This window comes from Mauremys reevesii, linkage group 17 (assembly GCF_016161935.1).
Source record: "Mauremys reevesii isolate NIE-2019 linkage group 17, ASM1616193v1, whole genome shotgun sequence".
In the NCBI taxonomy this organism is placed as follows: Eukaryota; Metazoa; Chordata; order Testudines; family Geoemydidae; genus Mauremys; species Mauremys reevesii.
The window spans coordinates 12,602,353-12,615,857 of record NC_052639.1 but is presented as its reverse complement, the minus strand read 5'-3'; the positions used below and the strand labels follow the sequence as shown (position 1 = coordinate 12,615,857).

At 50.3% G+C, this 13,505-nt stretch overlaps 4 non-coding genes across 4 annotated transcripts; 3 read left to right on the top strand and 1 right to left on the bottom strand.

The window, feature by feature from the left end:
- Window positions 1-82, bottom strand: TRNAS-UGA. The gene has a single exon. It is a non-coding gene; the product is annotated as a tRNA-Ser (tRNA).
- Window positions 83-3,573: 3,491 nt separating this feature from the next.
- On the top strand, window positions 3,574-3,655 carry TRNAS-GCU. The gene has a single exon. It is a non-coding gene; the product is annotated as a tRNA-Ser (tRNA).
- A 1,855-nt stretch (window positions 3,656-5,510) lies between these two features.
- Window positions 5,511-5,584, top strand: TRNAT-UGU. The gene has a single exon. It is a non-coding gene; the product is annotated as a tRNA-Thr (tRNA).
- Window positions 5,585-10,012: 4,428 nt separating this feature from the next.
- TRNAG-UCC lies at window positions 10,013-10,084 on the top strand. The gene has a single exon. It is a non-coding gene; the product is annotated as a tRNA-Gly (tRNA).
- Window positions 10,085-13,505: the final 3,421 nt, after the last annotated feature.

The following is a 13,505-nucleotide window of genomic DNA, read 5'->3' as shown; positions in this document are numbered from 1 at the left end:
TGCTGTGAGCAGGATTTGAACCTGCGCAGGGGAACCCTATTGGATTTCAAGTCCAATGCCTTAACCACTCGGCCATCACAGCTGTGAGCACAAAACTGCCCCAATGCCAGAGAAACTGGTAAAGAATCACAATGCCCAGGCGTGAAGTCATCTGAACTACAGGATTCCCACCGCAAACCTGGCTCCCAAAGCACAGGGGGGATTTGGGGTTTGTTCTGTTTGCTTAGCCAGGTGCCACAGGAGTCTTTGCTGCTTTTACAAATCCAGACTAACACGGCCCCTCTGATACTCCTAGTGACACTCTCCAATGGATCCCCATCCTCCACCCACCTTGAGCTAGGTAGGAGCGGATCATCATTATCCCTACTTGAGAGAGGGAAGCTAAGGCTGAGAAAGGAGAATTGACTTGTCTTAGGTCACACAGCCAGCCAGTGGCAGAGTTGGGAATAGGACCCAAGAGCCCTGATTTTCAAACTAACCATCAGATCTTGAATTTCAAACACTGAATGACCTGAATAAAGTGCTCTCAGATGAGCTCCAGACCAACAACAGTGCACAGTAATTATTCAGCAAGTATTTGAGGAGAACTGCAATGTTAGAGAGAATCATGAACTGCTCAGAGACCATTAATGCAGCAAAGCAGCAAAATTTGTCAACATATAACAGGTTCTGACTTATTTCCTTGGTCTTAAAAGAGAACAACAAGGACCTGAGTCTCCTCCCTGTCAATAACCCCCTGCTCAGCCAATCAGGGTAGAGACTGAGGACGGGAGGCTGAGGGTTCTCACCAGAGAGCCCAAAGGATGGCCCAGGTCACTGGTGGGGATCACTGCCCGAGCACTATTTCAGCCCCACATTTTTGGGTGGACCTCCCACAGTGCGAGCTGCCGAGCACTCCCCCGCAACACACACACACACACACACACACACACACACACACACACACACACACACACCGCTCCTGGTGTTGGGAGGGGAACAGGTGAAAGGACAAAAGAAGCAAGAGACAAAGAGAAAGGAGGAAGGGATGGATGGAGGAAAAGGTGAAACAGAAAGGACAAACCCTAATGTCCCCACTGATTCTATGGGACAAAATCCCAGGTGCGGAATAAAATTCTGCCTCCTTAAGTTTGTGTTTTCCATGCCTAGAATTCAACTGTCACCAGATGGATCAGACCGAACAGGTTTCAAACCTCAAGGAGGCTCTTACCTTCTAAACAGGGATGGCTGTTTTCTAGTAAAATCATGAAAAGGGAAGGAGAAAACTCAAAAGAGGTTCCTCCTGGCGCTCAGGTACGTGAACCCCAATACTCCCCCAGTCCTCAAAGAGAGACCTGGAGAGGGAGACTTGCTGAAGCAAAGCCACAGGGGTCTCTGAGGTTTCCCTGGTCCCTCACCCCTGTCCTGCCTGGCTGATGTCAGCATCTCTCTGTGAGGTCACCACCTCCCCACCACCTTTGACCAATAGTCTGAGGTCCTGCAAAAGGCCTTTGTGATGTCACTGCCACACCCCTCCCTTGCTGGGCTAATGTCCTGCCCCTGGCCAGGCACTTTGGAGGTTTGAGCTACTCCCTGTGGATCACCCACTCAAGGAGCGTTTGTTCTAGGCAGCAAGCCGGCTAGACAGGGAAACATCAGATGCTGCTCCCAATGCTACACTCAGCTTTTCAGAAATTAGTCGCCTTTATGGCCAGAAGAGACGATTAGAGCAGCTAATCTGACCACTTGAGGATCACTTGAGCTGTAGTCAAGCACTCTACCGCTGAGCTATACCCCCACAATGACCTGAGTAGGGAATCGTGATTTTCAGGACTTTGAAGGACAAACCCTGATTCATCGAGCTCCTTTGCCATTCCCAGACCACAGGTGGTTTTAAAAATGGGGTTTGATTAAACTTCTTAAATGTGGCAAACACCACAGCTTGCACACCCACCGATATAGCTTCTCCCACTGACATAGCTGCCACCTCTTGGGAAGTGGATTAACTACACCCCCAGGAAAACTCTCTCCCCTCAGCATAGAGCAGTGGTTCTCAAGCTGTGGGGCAAGACCCCAAAGTGGGTCATAACCGTGTTTTAATGGGGTTGCCAGGGCTGGCGTTAGACTTGTTGGGGCCTGGGGCTGAAGCCAAATTTCTGAGCCCCACCACCCAGGGCTGAATCCTTCAAGCTCTGGTTTTGACCTCCCCTAACTGGGGCAGGGCTCAGGCTTTGTCTTCCCTGCCTCTGCTCAGTGGGGAGGGGCCTGGTCCCTCTTTCCAGGGCCATGGAGTAAGTTTTTTTTGGGCAGAAGGGGGTTGCAGTGAAAGGAAATTTGAGAAACGCTGGCATAGAGCCTCTGAATATGTCTAGACTTGGCTCCTGTGGGGATCAGACACGGAAAGTACAGCCATGGAGACACCACACACCAGCCTTGCCTAACAGGCAAGAATCAAACCTCCACAGAAAGACGCCTGTTGCTTTCTAACCCATCTCCTAAGCCCTCAGCCACCAACACTTAACAAAGGGGCTTTTCTACACGATGGTTCTGGTCTCACTGAAGGGTCATTTCCAATTGTTTGCTCAGACCAGCATTAGGGAAAATGGTGCCCTGGGCAAAGCTTGTACTTTGGCACTTCCCCATTGCCCCTGGACGGTCCCCACTCCCCCTTTACCGCTAGCTCCTGCACTCCCACCCCTTGCACCTCCTTCACCCCTAACTCCTGCCCCCTCCTGTGCCCCCTTTGCCCTTAACTCCCTGGGCCACCAGCCATTGCCCCTCTCCTGCAGCCCCTTCACATGGCTCCAGTGCTGGGGGCCCGCACTTGTTCTCCCTTTCCCTGGGCTTTGGCATCACTAGCCCCTGCTTAGCGAGTAGGGTTCAGTGGTTCCCAAAATGTGGGGCATGACTCCTATGGGGACACAGAGGAAAATGCAATGGGGCACCTCAGGTCCTGAGCCAGCCCCCATGGAGGGAGCAGCACTCAGCCCCACTCTGCCCCAGCTCTTCCCCAACCCCAACGTCAGCCTGGGGCTCTGGCTCCCAGCTCAGCCTCGACCCCCTTACCCCTGTCTGCACCCCTCTCCCCAGCAAGCAACAGCCCCACTCCCAGCCTCAGTTCTTGACTGCGGCTTCCAAGGGGCCACAGCCATGGCTAAGAGGGCACAGAGTGAAATGTTTGGGGACCACTGGTTTAGGGTGATGTTCTCAATCACTTCTATGAAGTCCAATAAAAGCTATTCCTCACCCACCCACCCACCCCTCCATCAGGACAGTCTAGGTATGTTCTGCTGCCCTTCAATCATGCAGGAAGGATAATAACATTTCATTCCATTGAATCCTAAAGTGATTTGTAACCCACCACCAGCCGAAACTGGTCATTTTGGGAAAGCGGCCCCATCATGCTGCATACCTAGGCAGAGTAGGTGTGTCTGTGCAAACACGGTCTGTTCCTGAAGTCTTTCCCCCAGCTCCTCACTAGATGTGAGGGGGGAGCTCATTCAGCCCCTGCTTCTGCGTAGTATTTAAAAACTCCTTATTGGCCCTAGCTCTGCTGGCCTTAGATTTCTCCTCCTGTCCCTTTTTAACAGCTCAGATGAGGTGGCCGAGTGGTTAAGGTGATGGACTGCTAATCCATTGTGCTCTGCATGCATGGGTTCAAATCCCATCCTCATCGGATGCATTTAGTTTTCACCCCTCCTTTGTAGACAACCATCTCCCCCTTTGGTACAATGACAGCTCAAACGATCTTGCTTCTTGCAAACAAAAACCTTCTCAGAAACTCAGAACTCCCTTGCTTTAAATAAAATGTCTAAATCCCAGATTTCTTTAAAAAAGAAATTCTCTAGTGCTGTATTTCTTAGTTTTTATCTCAAGAGGTAACATCCTCATCTTCTCCCCAAAACACCCTGGGACCTGCCCAAATTATTAAAATACCCTCAACTCGAGCAAGGCCACAACAGTGAACCAGAGCTAGTATCTAGGCCAAGCTGTTCTGAAGGAGGCAACTCAAACATTTTCTCCCTGCTTCCCTTGGCCAAGTCTGACTGAGAAAACAAAATTCCCCAAACTGAAAATTTTCTGCTGAAAAACTAATACTAGTCTGTTTGGGGACTTTGGTTTGAAAGTATTATTGTTATTATTCTCTTCTGATTTCTGAGTAAGTTCAGTTCAGTCTTTTTCCTCCAGGTGCGTTTCCAGCTGCTGAGTTGTGGGGGAGAGAGGCCAGGTCATGATGTCTCTTCCCCTCTTTCATAGTTTCCTCTGACTTGCTAGGAAGCTCCTTTGCTACGATGTGAGTCAATCAGTGTCCATTGTCGCTGTGCTATCTCGGAGAAGCCTGCATTGTACACGGTTCCTGGGATGGTCCTTGGGAGTGTGGATCCCTTCAATGGGCCAGCAGCGAGTCTGGCTCCTCCCTTGTCGCACCTGAAAGTCTGGTGGGGGGCATTTCCCAACCTCATAACATATCTCAGTAACGCACACAGAGCAAAACTTCATAACTTCCCAAGCAATGCGAGCACACACAATCCAACACGATATTAATGTTCAACAGATCAAGACTTTTGAAATGACACCTCACCAGGCAGACTTTGTACGAACCATCTCATCATTATATGAGAGTGGTGAATATGGGGCTTGCAGGGTGCTGCTCTGAGCACAGCGTGCCACACCTGGGCTTACATTGCAATGGAGACGTACCCTTAGAGTCCATCTCTCCTGGGATAAAGATGGCCCACACCTGACTCTCTGCCAATCCCCACTGGGCCCTGAGAAGTGTTGTTCGTGTTTGGATTCTATAAAGCAGAGGAGCAGATGAAGTTTTGCTCCCAAGGTGTGTGTGTGATTCTTTGGACAGGTCTACACTACAAAATTAGGTTGGTGTAATTACATGACTTAGGCTGGCAATGCAGTTCTATCAAGCTAATCCCGGTGTAGATAGCGGCTCAGCTGTCAGAACTTTCTGGAGCTATGAAAGAGGAGGGGCCCAGCCTCTGTAGCAGGAATGCAGGGCAGGTGAGTTCACGGCAGGCATGGAGGGATACTGGTGGAGGCCAGTTATGGTGATATAATGACCAGCAGCATTTACACTGACATTTGTCACTTTAAGTTTGCTGCAAAAAGCACTAGGCCTCTCGTCGAGGTGGTTTTATTTTGTCACCAAAACAGGGCAATTTTGTCGCCAGACGTGGTATTGCAGTGTGTGCACCAGCCACAAGCTGCTGACCGAGGGAGCGTTGTGTGTTTTTCACGCAACTGAGCAATATAATGATGCTGAAGTAACCTTGTAGTGCAGACCTGGCCAAAGATTCTCTCTCTCTCTCTCTCTCTCTCTCTCTCTCTCTCACACACACACACACACACACACACACACACACACACACACACACACACACACACACCTACCTTGCAAGGAAAACGTCACCTGCTCCTCTGCTTTGCAGAATCCAAACACAAGCAAAGCTTGTCAGGCCCCAGTGGGGATGGCAGGGAGTCAGGTGTGGGCAGACACTGTGCTGTTGCCACAGGCAGGCACCATGGCTTAGCTGGCTAAAGCACCTGTCTTGTAAACAGGAAATCCTGGGTTCAATTCCCAGTGGTGCCTTGTTGACTAACTCTTGGGCAACCTCGTATTGACTACTGTGGGAAGACAAAACACAGAGCTCTTTGGTCCAGCCCAGTATAGTTGTTTAAATTATACTCACAGGCACTGATAACAGACTTACTGAAAATTTGGGAGTTAAGAGCTGATAGGTCAGTGTTCCAGCCTGTCACAGATGATCCTGCTTCCTCTGGGACAGGGGCAGGTCTGGGCTCTCACACTGAATGGCTCATTGTGGCTGGCAGAACCTGTGGGCAGCTTGTTTAGTTTGCACCGAGGGTTGAGTCCTGCTTTGTGCACCGTGTGTGAGGATGAAAATCCTAAACCGCCCTTTGAAATAACGAATGCAGCAGGACGTGTTATTGTCTCTGCCCCAAAGCAGACAGACCAATGGAGAAATGCCATTGAGTCCAGGCTAATACTCCACTGCCATTTTACCTTGTTTGCTTGCTAAACTCCCTCCCAACCTTGAGGGCTCCCAGAGCCCGGTATTGACCCTGAGCCGAGAGGTCTACGCTGCAAATTTACCACCCCATGGCCCTAGCCTGGGAGCCTGCACTGGCACGGGACAGCGCTGGGTGTTTCATTGCAGTGTGGACATAGCCCAGCATTATGTCTATACTGCCATTAACACACCCAAGTCACTATTCTCAAACCCTGGGTCAGTTGATTCAGCGTAGACACTTGGGCTTCAGCCCAGCCTCCAAGACCCCATGAGGGGTGAGGGTCTCCGAGCCTGGGCTCCAGTCTGAGCCCAGATGTCTACGCTGTAGTTTTTAGCTCCACAACCTGAGCCCCAGGAGCCCAAATCAGATCATCCAGGCCAGCCGGGCCAGTGGGATTTTATCACAGTCTAGATGCCCTCTCAGGGTATGTCTACACTGCAATGTAAGCCCAAGGTTAGTAGAAGTCATGTCAGCAGCCCCAACACATAAACATAAACCACAAGGGAAAGACCCACCCCCCAGATAAGCTGGGCAGTGTCCTTCTCCCTACGGTTCGTAAGTCCAGCAACCAAAAGTCCTTTAACATGAGCCATCCCCACTCTGCACCCCACTCACAGCTGTTGTCCTTAGTCAGAGCAAGCCCAGAGGTGCCTCTGTACAGTTCACCTGCCATCCTGGGTGGAAAAGGGGGGAATATAAGAAGGCACCCTACTCACTATGTTGTCTAGGGACTCACTCATCCCTCTACAGCCACCCTGTCCTAAAGTTGGTCTGACACCTAAATTTTAGCATTGGGACCCAGACCCCAGCCCACTCAGCTTTGGAACCCCTGTCCCCTGCCTAGCAAGTGCTATTGAATTGAGGGTGAGTCCCTCAATCGGGGTCTGCCAAGCACAGTTGTGCTGCCCTCGATTCACACAACAAGGATAACAACCCTTTATTTCTCCTGCCCCCAATAACATGGAGACTGGGAGTCCAGCACCAACCACAAGTGATCATTTCGGCAAGCAACCCAACCTATTTCCAACACACTGTAAAATCCACATGCAGACTCATACACAAAACCTTGCAATAAAATCTTCCTGAGCGGGTCTGAAGCACCTGCTGCTCGAGGAAGGAGGAGCCGTGGATTGGGATTGAGGAGCAGCATGAGGAGAAGGGGCCTGTGGGTTGGGACAGAGGAGAAGGGTGAAGAGGAGCAGGCTCGGGTTGGGAGTGAGGAGCAGTGAGCATAGGAGGGACTGAGGGTTGGGTCTGAGGGGCACTGGGAAAAGAGGCGACATGGGTTTGGGCTGAAGGGCATCTTCATTTGGGGATCCAGCAGGACAGAGGAAGGCAGCAGGTGATTCTAATTCCTTAGGGATATTCTGTTTGTGTGTGTGTGTGTGTGTGTGTGTGTGTGCAGGGGAGGAACATGCTCTATGCCCAGAGGCCTTTATTCCTCCAGGCTGCAAGGACAGAGGGGCTGTCAGGAAGTTGCCCCTTCAAACCACACACAAAAAGGCCCTTCTGAGGAAAGGGAAAATCCTGAAGAGAAAAAGTAACATCAAAGAGGACTCCAGCAAGACAGTGTAAGATCTTGGGGAGTAGTTTATCACCTGACCAGGGACTTGAACCCTGGACCCTCAGATTAAAAGTTTGATGCTCTGCCCACTGAGCTAGCCAGGCTCATAAAGAAAAACAGCAAGTTGGTGCAGAGGAGAAACTAGTCAAGAAAACAAGAGCGGGAAACAATATGGGAAACCTGCTGCTCTCTCTGGCCTGGTCAACACTACGAGTTTATATCGAATTTAGCAGCGTTAAATCGCATTAACCCTGCACCCATCCACACAACGAAGCCCTTTATATCGATATAAAGGTCTCTTAATACCGGTATCTGTACTCCTCTCCGAAGAGGGGAGTAGCGCTGAAATCGGCATTGCCATGTCGGATTAGGGTTAATGTGGCCACAATTCAACGGTATTGGCCTCCGGGTGCTATCCCACAGTGCACCATTGTGACCGCTCTGGACAGCAATCTGAACTCGGATGCACTGGCCAGGTAAACAGAAAAAGCCCCATGAACTTTTGAATTTCATTTCCTGTTTGCCCAGCATGGGGCGCTGATCAGCACAGGTGACCATGCAGTCCCAGAATCCAAAAAGAGCTCCAGCATTGACTGTAGGGAAGATACTGAAGCTGATCTTTGTATGGGGAGATGAATCTGTTCTATCAGAACTCCATTCCAAAAGACGAAATGCCAAAACATTTGAAAAAAATCTCCCAGGCTATGATGGAGAGAGGCCACATCAGGGACTCAACACAGTGCTGAAACTTAAGAAGCTGAGACAAGCGTACCAGAAAGCCAAAGAATGAAATGGATGCTCATGGAGGGAGGGGCGGCTGATGACTGTAGCTATCCCACAGTTCCCGCACTCTCCAAAAACCATTTGAATTCTTGGCTGAGTTCCCAAAGCCTGAAGGGTCAAAAACATTGTCACGGGTGGTTCAGGGTATATGTCATTGCCCCCCCCTCCCCCGTGAAAGCAAAGGGAAAAAATAATTTCTCGCTTTTTTTCAATGTCACCGTATGTCTACCCGATTCTGCTGGCACATGTTGTGCTGCAGCACTACACAGCAGCATCCCCTTCCCTTCCCTTCCCTTCCCTTCCAGATGGCAGACGGTACAGTAGGACTGGTATCAGTCATCGTCATCCCGTGAGTGCTCCTGGCTGACCTCGGTGAGGTCGCCCAGGGGCACCTGGGCAAAAATGTGAATGACTCCCAGGTCATTCTCTTCTTTAAGCTTTGTCTAATGGAGATTCAGTCCTGCCTGGAATATCATAGCAGCTGGAGGCTGCCCCCCCTCCTCCTTTGAGCTCTACTTGCAGAGGCAATAAAGTCAGTGTTGTTTCAAATTCCTGCATTCTTTATTACTTCATCACACAAATGGGGGGATAACTGCAACAGTAGCCCAGGAGGGGTGGGGGAGGAGGGAAGCAATGGTTGTGGTTGTTGCAGGGGCACCCCCTAGAATGGCATGCAGCTCATCATTTCTGCGGGATGTCTGGGGCTCTGACCCGGAGTGGCTGTTTGCCTCTCTGGTTCTTTAGTAGGCTTGTCTGATAGTCTAGACAGGACTGACTCTCCCTTTAGACAAAACGTAAAGAAGGGAATGACCGGGGGAGTCATTCCCATTTTTGTCCATGCGTCCCGGCCGACCTCACCGAGGCCGGCCAGGAGCACCCATGACAGCAGCAGACAGTACATTATGACTGGTCACTGTCATTGTCAACTTGCAAAGCAGCAGATGGGATGGGATGGCTAGTAACTATCTTTGCTAACTTGCAAAAGGCAAGGGGATGCTGCCGTGTAGCGCTGCAGTACCGCGTCTGTCAGCACCATCCAGTAGACATACGGTGACAGTGAAAAAAGGCTGAACGGGCTCCATGGTTGCCGTGCTATGGCGTCTGCCCGGGCAATCCAGGAAAAGGGCACGAAATGATTGTCTGCCGTTTCTTTCACGGAGGAGGATTGAGTGACAACATTTACCCAGAATCACCCATGACACTGTTTTTGCCCCATCAGGCATTGGGATCTCAACGCGAATTCCAATGGGCGGGAGACTGCGGGAACTATGGGATAGCTATGGGATAGCTACCCACAATGCAACACTCTGGAAATTGACACTAGCCTCGTACATGGACGCACACCACTTAATTAATGTGCTTAGTGTGGCCGCGTGCACTCGACTTTATACAATCTGTTTCCAAAAAACAATTTCTGTAAAATTGGAATAATCCCATAGTGTAGACATACCCTGTGATTAACAACTTTGCTGGCTAATTGAAAGGCTTTGCTGGCTAATTGAAAGGCTGATGGTTCAAACCCAAGTGAAGATGGAGGTGTTTTTAGTGATGAGAATCCAGTACATTTTAACAGGCAGAAAAGTGCCTCAATGCTGCTCTAGCCTCATTGGGCAAGCATAAGTGGCACTTTTGCCAGATGCACTGGTGGTATAGTGGTGAGCATAGCTGCCTTCCAAGCAGTTGACCTGGGTTCGATTCCCAGCCAATGCAGGGAAGTGACATTTTCTCTACTGGGAATTGGTTTTATTTCAGTCACGTTGTATCAGTTTATCAATGAAATGAGAGAATCAATGTCCTGCAGGTCATTCAACACACAGTGGAGGAAGAAAGGGGTGGGACTGTACAATGAGCTGTTGGAGTTATCTGGTATTACAATGTTTGGTTTATTTAAAAAAAAATATCTTTACTTCCCTCTCCCTTTTAGACTCAAAGCCTTTAAGGTCCGACGGGAACCATGTGATCATCTAGTCCGACCTGCTGCACCTTGCAGGCCAAAAGACACCACCCACCCACTCCTGTAATAGACCCGGGAGGGGAGGCAGCTCTGTTCATTGCCCCTACCCCAGGCAGCACATGGAGGCCCTCTGCTCCCCTCCCCCCATCAGTGTGCAGAGATGTGCCAGCAGCACTGAGGTGGCTCCCTGCCCACTCTGCCTCCGTCCCTCCGTGCCACTCCCAGAAATGGCCGGCATGTCCCAGCATCCCCTGGGGTGGGGAGTGTCTCCATTCACTGCCTCTGCCCAGTACCAACTCCGCAGCGCCCATTGGCCACGAACTGCAGCCAATGGGAGCTCTGGGGGCAGTGCCTGCAGGCAGCGGCACACGGAGACCCCCTGGCCCCACCCACCTAGGAGCTGCTGCCAGAGGGTTGTGTGTACCGGTCACTTTGGGAGCTGCAGTGCCCGGGGTAAGCGCCACCCCTCCTGCACTCCAACCTCCTCCCCCAGCGCAGAGCCAGCACCCCGCACCCAAATTTCCTGCCAGAGCTTTGCTTGTCTTCTTTTCACCCAGAACCATCGTCCTTCTCCTGGGCTGCAAGTAGCCACCCCTGGGAAGCCAAGAGGCAGGCACAGGATTCTTCCTCCCAGCAGCCAACCGCACCTCCCCAGGCTTTGCAGAACGACTGGTGGTGCTCTAACCCACTTAGCCGCACTGAGGTGCTTAGCTTCTGCCCTGCCTTCCTCAGCTCGACTTTCCTCTTTTGCCCCATTGCTGCCTCACTTCCTCCTTTGGCAAGTCACACAGAGGAGGCAGCAGGAAGAGCCGGACGCCATAGGCCAACCTCCCAGGGCAGAGGAGACCAAGCCACAAGGCTTCAAAAGGTGACTGGCCAAGGTCCTCTAGCTTTCCCCTGCTGATGCCAAGGCTTTTCCCAGCTCATTTCACCACCCACGATCTTGCAGGGGTTGAGTTTATCACAGGTGTTACCCAAAATTGGGCCAGCTAGTAAGCTAATGACCCACCAGAGTTTGGCAGAAAGCAGCACGTTTATTATACTGACAGCTAAGCTCAAAAGAAGAAGCAGGGGGCAGCGGGGGTGACACACTCACACTTGCATACTCACGCTCCCAGGACAGGCACAGCACTGGAGATGTCAGGATTCTGCAAGGTAAGGCGGTCCGGGCAAAGGGCATTCACTGGAGGTACAAGCTTGTGAGTGCTCTCCTGAGCACAGGGCCCCTCCCCCTTTTAAGGGCCTGCACCTCATGGCCTGCGACTAGAGATGACTTGGCTGCATCTGGTTGGTCACACTCCACCTTGGGCAGTGTCCATGCTCTGGGTGTGTGAGTGCTGCCTAATTAGCGTCCCAGACACCTTGTCTACCTGGGAGCTCTTCTGCTCTTCACCCAGAACATTCATCCCAGGAGCATTCCAGGAGGGAGCGGGAGGGGAAAAGCCACTTCACAGGCCTTCAGAGAGGGAGAGGAGACAAAAGTGGGAGCAGGGGAAGTACAACAGACCTTCTGAGCATAGAAATCACTGCTGCTCCTACAACAGCAGGGACAGGCCAGTAGGAGCTTGGAAAACTAAGCCATTGTGTTTCTGCCTGGTTTTGAACCAGGGACCTTTTGCATGTTAGGTAAACGTGATAACCACTACACTGCAGAAACTCTGTCAAAAACCTTTGCCCCTCCCTTCATAAGTACATAAGAATGGCCATACTGGGTCAGACCAAAGGTCCATCCAACCCCGCATCCTATCTGCCAACAGTGGCCAATGCCAGGTGCCCCAGAGGGACTGAACAGGTAATGATCAAGTGATTTCTCTCCTACCATCCATCTCCACCCTCTAACAAACAGAGGCTAGGGACACCATTCCTTACCCATCCTGGCTAATAGCCATTCATGGACTTAACCTCCATTCATTTATCTGCAAAAAGAAAGAGGAGTACTTGTGGCACCTTAGAGACTAACAAATTTATTTGAGCATAAGCTTTGCTGGGCTAAAACCCACTTCATCGGATGCATGCAGTGGAAATACAGCAGGAAGATATATATATATATATACAGAAAACATGAAAAAAAATGGGTGTTGCCATACACACTATAACGAGAGTGAGCAGTTAAGGTGAGCTATTATCAGCAGGAGAAAAACCTTTGTAGTGATAATCAGGATGGCACATTTCCAACAGTTGACAAGAAGATGTGAGTAACAGTAGGGGGACAAATAAACAAGAGGAAATAGTTTGACTTTGTGTAATGACCCATCCACTCCCAGTCTTTATTCAAGCCTAATTTAATGGTGTCCACTTTGCAAATTAATTCCACTTCAGCAGTCTCTCATGAGAGTCTGTTGTTGAAGGTTATTTGCTGTAATATTGCAACTTTTAGGTCTGTAAATGCGTGACCAGGAGATTGAAGTGTTCTCCGACTGGTTTTTGAATGTTATAATTCTTGACATGTGATTTGTGTCCATTTATTGTTTTACGTAGAGACTGTCTGGTTTGGCCAATATACATGGTGGAGGGGCATTGCTGGCACATAATAACATATATCACTTTGGTAGATGTGCAGGTGAACGAGCCTCTGATAGTGTGGCTGATGTGATTAGGTCCTATGATGATGTCCCCTGAATAGATATGTGGACAGAGTTGGCTTTGTTGCAAGGATAGGTTCCTGGGTTAGTGTTTCTGCTGTTTGCTTGCTGGTAAGTATTTGCTTCAGGTTGGGGGGCTGTCTGTAAGCAAGGACAGGCCTGTGTCCCAAGATCTGTGAGAGTGAGGCATTGTCCTTCAGGATAGGTTGTAGATGCGCTGGAGAGGTGTTGTTGGGGGCTGAAGGTGACGGCTAGTGGGGTTCTGTTACTTTCTTTGTTGGGCCTGTCCTGTAGTAGGTGACTTCTGGGTACTCTTCTGGCTCTGTCAATCTGTTTCTTCATTTCAGCAGGTGGGTAATGTACTTGTAAGAATGCTCGATAGAGATCTTGTAGATGTTTGTCTCTTTCTGAGGGGTTGGAGCATATGTAGTTGTATTTTAGAGCTTGGCTGTAGACAATGGATTGTGTGGTGTGGTCTGGATGAAAGCTGGAGGCATGTAGGTAAGCATAGCAGTCAATATGTTTCTGGTATAGGGTGGTGTTTATGTGACCATCGCTTATTAGCACAGTAGTGTCCAGGAAGTGGATCTCTTGT